The 6,132-nt window shown below is 39.3% G+C and overlaps 1 non-coding gene across 1 annotated transcript; it reads right to left on the bottom strand.

Annotated features, from left to right (window-relative positions):
- Positions 1-5,751: 5,751 nt before the first annotated feature.
- Positions 5,752-5,858, bottom strand: LOC128279534 (small nucleolar RNA R71). Its single transcript, XR_008269736.1, has one exon. It is a non-coding gene; the product is annotated as a small nucleolar RNA R71 (small nucleolar RNA).
- Positions 5,859-6,132: the final 274 nt, after the last annotated feature.

Here is a 6,132-nt window from a genome sequence, read left to right as displayed (position 1 = left end):
AATGACGGCTTACTCCAAAAGGATGTTAAGTTCGAATGGACGGAGAAATGTCGAAAAGTTTCGATCAACTGAAAACTTATTTGATGAAGCCCCAATTCTAGTGCAACCCGAATCGGCAAAGAGTTTGTCATCTATAGTGACGCCTCCCTACTTTGGTTAGGTTGCGTATTGATGCAAGAAGGTCGAGTTGTGGCCTATCGCCGAGGCAATTAAAGCCACATGAGAAAAATTATCCGACCCATGATCTCGAATTGGTCGCCATCGTATTCGCTTTAAAGATATGGCGACATTACTTATTTGGTGAGAAGTGCCATGTGTATTCGGATCACAAAAGTCTCAAATATTTGATGACTCAAAGAGACTTAAATCTGCGACAAAGACGTTGGCTCGAGCTGTTAAAGGATTATGAGCTGGTCATTGACTATCACCAGGGAAAGGCGAATGTGGTTGCGGATGCCTTAAGTCGTAAATCATTATTCGCTCTACGAGCGATGAATGTGCACTTGTCCGTTCGATCCGACAATGTGTTACTAGCTGAATTGAAAGCCAAACCATTATTGATACATCAAATTCGTGAAGCTCAGAAAGTCGACGATGAGTTGGTTGCAAAACGGGATGAGTGTGTTCCGAACAAGGAATCGGAGTTTCAGATCGATGATGACGATTGTTTGAGGTTCAGGAGTCGTCTGTGTGTTCCAAAGAATTCGGAACTTATTTCAATAATTCTGAACGAAGCCCATTGTAGCCGAATGGCAATCCACCCGGGGAGTACGAAGATGTACAACGATTTGAAACGTCGGTTTTGGTGGCATGGTATGAAACGAGACATCTCTGACTTTGTTTCGAGGTGTTTAATATGTCAACAAGTGAAAGCGGAACATTAAGTGCCTTCAGGATTACTTCAGCCGATCACGATACCCGAGTGGAAATGGGATCGAGTCATAATCGACTTCGTATCCGGACTGCCATTGTCAGCGAGTAAGAAGGATGCGATTTGGGTCGTTGTAGATAGATTGACTAAGTCGGCTCACTTTGTCCCCGTATGTACGGATTTTTCAATGGACAAACTAGCCGAATCAGACGCTTCTCGATTGTGAGATTACACGGGGTGCCTATTTCCATCATGTCGGATAGAGATCCGAGATTTACCTCGCGATTTTGGAAGAAGTTGCAAGAAGCTTTGGGTACCAAGCTACATTTCAGTACCGCCTTTCACCCCCAAACCGATGGTCAATCCGAGCGGATAATTCAAATACTTGAGGATATGTTAAGATGTTGCATCCTCGAGTTCGATGGTTCATGGGAACGATATTTGCCTTTGATTGAATTCGCTACAACAATAGTTTTCAATCAAGTATTAAGATGGCACCCTACGAGGCTTTGTACGGTCGTAAATGCCGTACACCATTGTTTTGGACCGAGCTCGGTGAAAGGAAAATTTTCGGTGGATTTGATTAGAGATGCTGAATGAAAAGTGAAAGTAATCCGTGAAAGTCTCAAGATAGCCTCCGATCGTCGTAAGTCGACGCGGATCTGAAGTGTAAAGACATCGAGCATCGTGGGAGATAAAGTGTTTCTCAAGGTTTCGCCTTGGAAAAGATACTCGATTCGGCCGTAAGGGCAAGTTGAGCCCGAGGTTCATTGGGCCATATGAGATATCCTAGCGAGTCGGTCCAGCTTGCATATCGCTTTGATTTTGCCCCGAACTCGAAAAGATTCACGACGTCTTTCATGTCTCGATGCTTCGACGCTATAGATCTGATCCATCGCACGTGATTAGTCCATCGAGGTTGAAATTCAAGCCAATATGAGTTATGAGGAAAACCGATTCGTATCCTAGCACGTGAAGTGAAAGAGTTATAAACAAGCGGGTTCCGCTAGTGAAAGTGTTATGGCTCAAACACGGATAGAAGAAGCTACTTGGGAAACCAAGAACTCTATGAAAGAGCGATACCCAACCCTATTTATCGGTAAGATTTTCGGGGACGAAAATTTCTTAAGTGGGGGAGAGTTGTGACAGCCCAAAATTGACCCTAGTCAGAATATGGTTTCGGGACCACAAAACCGAGGCATAAAAATAATTTAAAATTTATTTTGATGCCTATAATATGTGTGTATTCATGTGTGACATTTTGATGTTTTGATTTAGAGTTATAAAGGTAAATTTCACTAGAAAGGACCTAGTAGTAAACTTTGAAAGTATGATGGGAAGATGTGTGATGACTAGTTGATCATGCATGCAAAATAAAGGATTTGCATGTCAAATTTCCCCAAAGGAAGCTTAGTGGCCGCCATGACAGGTTTATAGGCAAAGAAAACATGTTGAAACATGTTTTGTTAATGGATGATGAGAGAAATGATTAATAATTAAGATGTGGGAAGAGAAACAAAAACATAATGTGTGTGAGTGTAGCATCCCCCATTGCCGTGTAGGTAAGAAAGAAAAACAAAAAATTTGTTCATCTTTTTCCCTCCTTCCTTTGGCCGAAATTTCTAAGAGGAAGAAGAGATTTTGCTTCATTTTCTTTGTTTAGAAGAGATCTAGAAGGAGATTTGGCTAAACTTGCATCAAGATTAAGGTATGTATGAGGTTGTGTCATGAGATTCATGCATGTTTTAGTTGCTAACTTGATGTTCATGTTAGCCATGGTTCAAATCCTTGTTATGCCATGGAAATGGTATTTGGCCAAAGTTGATATTGTGTTAAAGCCATTGCATGCTAAAAGTGAAGCTTGTTGATGATGCATGTAATGATGGATTGACTACTCTTGAAATTTCTTTTAGTATTCTTGAGTAGGGCATTGAGTCCTTTGTTTAACCATGACCAAAAATTGAAAGGGTGTGGTGTGTGATGTATTCGCCATGGTATGCTCATGAGCATGGTTTATGCTTCTTGCATGATAGTTAAAATTTGTGTTTTGAATGGTTATGAACACCTTGAAATTCGGCCTTGCACCTATATGTGTATATATGTTTGCACATGATGATTTGGTTATGAAATAAATGATAAATATGTTTGTTTAAAGAAGAAATTGTTGAAGAATGTTTGTGAAATCTCCATGTACATTCGCCTAGTACATATATGGTGTGAAAAACCTTGAAATTTATTGTTGATTTGGTGCAAGTATGACTAAGTATAATCGGCCATATGAGTGCTTGATGCTATGTTATAATTATTGAGCTCAAGTATGTAGATGTAAGTGTGTGCGGCCTTATAAGGGCTAAGTACCTTGGATTCCCCTTTGATATTCAAACGACTAAATCAATTTATTTGTTAAAATAAAGCTCAAGAGCTTAGAGGGCCACAATTGGATAAGGGGAAAGAAAAAGTGATCGAATAGCCGTTAAAGCCGTTCGACAACATCCGAAGTAAGTCTTCAAGAAATGACCCTACTTGAATTATGTGAAATGAAATATGGATGTGTAATGATTATTGATATATGTATGTATGAGTATTTGAATGATACCCGGCTAAGTCCCAAGGCGATTATGCTAGTGATATGTTTGTGTTTGAGCCCTAGTAACGAAAAACGAAACATGGATGTGTAATGATTATTGATGTATGTGTGCATGAGCAATTGAATGATACCCGGCTAAGTCCCAAGACATTTATGCTAGTATTTATATCCGGTTAAGACCAAGGCAATTGTGCTAGTGACTACATCCGAGCTAAGACCAAGGCATTCGTGCAAGTTGTTATATCCGGCTAATACCAAGGCATTTGTGCAAGTCGTTATATCCGCTAAGACCAAGGCATTCGTGCGTGTGGTTATATCCGGTTGTATTCAAGAAGCTTGGGCTGAAGGTGAGCGTTGGTTGCTGTAATAAATTTAATTAGTACGCCGAAAGGCCCAAAGGATAAGGTATGTTTACATGTGCATTGGAAAAGTCAATACGTTTGAATAATATTCGTTCAATCGACTAACGAATTTTCAGCTCTTGAATTGGATGATATCTTGTGAATGGATATAATGATGAAGTGTGAAGTAAGTATGATTATGTGAATGTGTATTAATGAAATGATTCATTTGGCTATGTGAATGTAATGCTTTAGTTAAAGCCGATTTCATTGCTTGAGACTTACTAAGCATAAAAATGCTTACCCCGTTGCTTTGGCTCTCTGTTTTATAGATTTTGCTCATTAGCGATCGGATTCGGGATCATTGAAGTGAAGTCATCCACACTATCAAACCCCCTTTTTTTTTGGTACTCTTTTAGTTAAACTTTGGATATGGCATGTATAGGACTACCCTCGATTGTTTTTAAGTTCTTTGTGATGTATATGTGTACGGCCATGCGAAAATGGTTCGTAAAAGTGGAGGATGGAATTTGACCATTTGTGCTTTGTAATTATATTTGGTTTCATGATGTGATTATGGTTTGGAATGAGAGTGTTGGTCACATGATCAGCCATTGGAATGGCTAAATATGATCATATGTGGACCTATGTATGTCAAAATTTTAGTTGGCCCATGGAAACCACAGGATAGGTAAAGTTTACCTTGAAAATAGATGCTGGCAGCAGCAGTGGTGCGGATTTGAAAAATTGCCAAAATTTGTAGGATTGGTATTAAATAGTGAATAAGTTATGTAAACGAACTTTGACGAGTCTATTTTCATATGAAAGTAACGAAACGATCATATGAACAGTGTACCGAGAGATATTAAAGTTCTCGTGAGACAGGGCCAGAATGGTTTCTGGGTCCCCTGTTGTAACTTTGAAAATTTACTATAAATTATCCAGAATGAATTAGGAGTCATGCCCTATATGTGCAGATTCCTTTTTGAGTCTAGTTTCATTAGAAACAAACAGCACCAGTATTAAAGCCCTGTACAGAGAGACATTCAAGTTGTAACAATTGAGGGTCAGTGTAGTCGACCTCTGTAACATGGGTGACTTTAACTAATAAACTGTACCAATTGGCCCGACCAAAAATTCTAGAAATAAATCCATGGGAGGATATATGAGTCTAAATTCGGGAAAAATTTACGGAATCAGTTTCCGAGTTTTGAAACTCGAGATATGATTTTTAAAGCGACAGTGACGCAGTTTTCCAGCCTGTCTGGAAATGCCAAATTGGTCGGTGCTTTAAGAGGACTTGGCTCGTTAACCCCTCGTGTTCGACACCGGCGATGGTCTCGGGTTCGGGGTGTTACATATTCTCTTCTGACAGGTTTTTTTAGTTTATGACCAGAAGAAACCCGTCAGGACCATTACTGTTTGATAGTGAGATCGATCGCACAGTTCGAAGAGAAATAAGGTGAAGCTTACGATACATAGAGAAAGAGCAAGAGGACGATATTTCAACCACAACTGAGGAGATGGCTGAAAACCAAGAAAATCCACTACCTCTTGCGATTGCTGCTAATCAGAATCCTGCTCCATGCACTATTTATGATTATGCTAAACCTTCTTTAATAGGAACTGAATCGAACATAGTTAGACCTGCTGTAGCTGTAAATGCTTTTGAACTGAAACCTAACACAATTCAAATGATACAGCAATTTGTTCAGTTTGATGGTTTGCAGGACGAAAATCTCAACGCTCACTTGGCAAACTTTTTGGAACTATGTGATACATTTAAAATTAATGGCGTTTCTAATGACACCATTCGCCTTCGGTTATTCCCTTTTTCATTGAAAAATAAAGCTAAAAAGTGGTTGAATTCGTTACCACGAGGATCAATCACTACTTGGGAACAAATGACCGAAAAGTTTTTATTAAAATATTTTTCGCCGGCTAAAATAGCCAAATTACGTAATGATATCTCTTCTTTTGTGCAGATGGATTTAGAAACACTCTACGATGCATTAGAGAGATACAAGGACCTTTTGAGAAAGTGCCCTCACCATGGGTTACCACTTTGGCTATAGGTTCAAACGTTTTATAATGGCCTAAATCCTTCGACTCGATAGATGATTGACGCAGCCGCGGGTAGAACCATCAATAATAAAACACCTGAAGATACTTATGAATTTATAGAAGAGATGTCACTGAATAATTATCAGTGGCAAGTCATGAGGACAAAGCCAACAAAAGCAGCCAGCATTTATATCTAATTAGGTAGAACTCTTGAATAATAAAATTGATGGTTTTCTTAGTTCTTTACAGGTTCACCCAGTAATGTAGTG

Source organism: Gossypium arboreum, chromosome 8 (genome assembly GCF_025698485.1).
Source record: "Gossypium arboreum isolate Shixiya-1 chromosome 8, ASM2569848v2, whole genome shotgun sequence".
NCBI lineage: Eukaryota > Viridiplantae > Streptophyta > Magnoliopsida > Malvales > Malvaceae > Gossypium > Gossypium arboreum.
The sequence above is the reverse complement of the archived record's forward strand: the minus strand, read 5'-3'. Positions and strand labels throughout refer to the sequence as shown.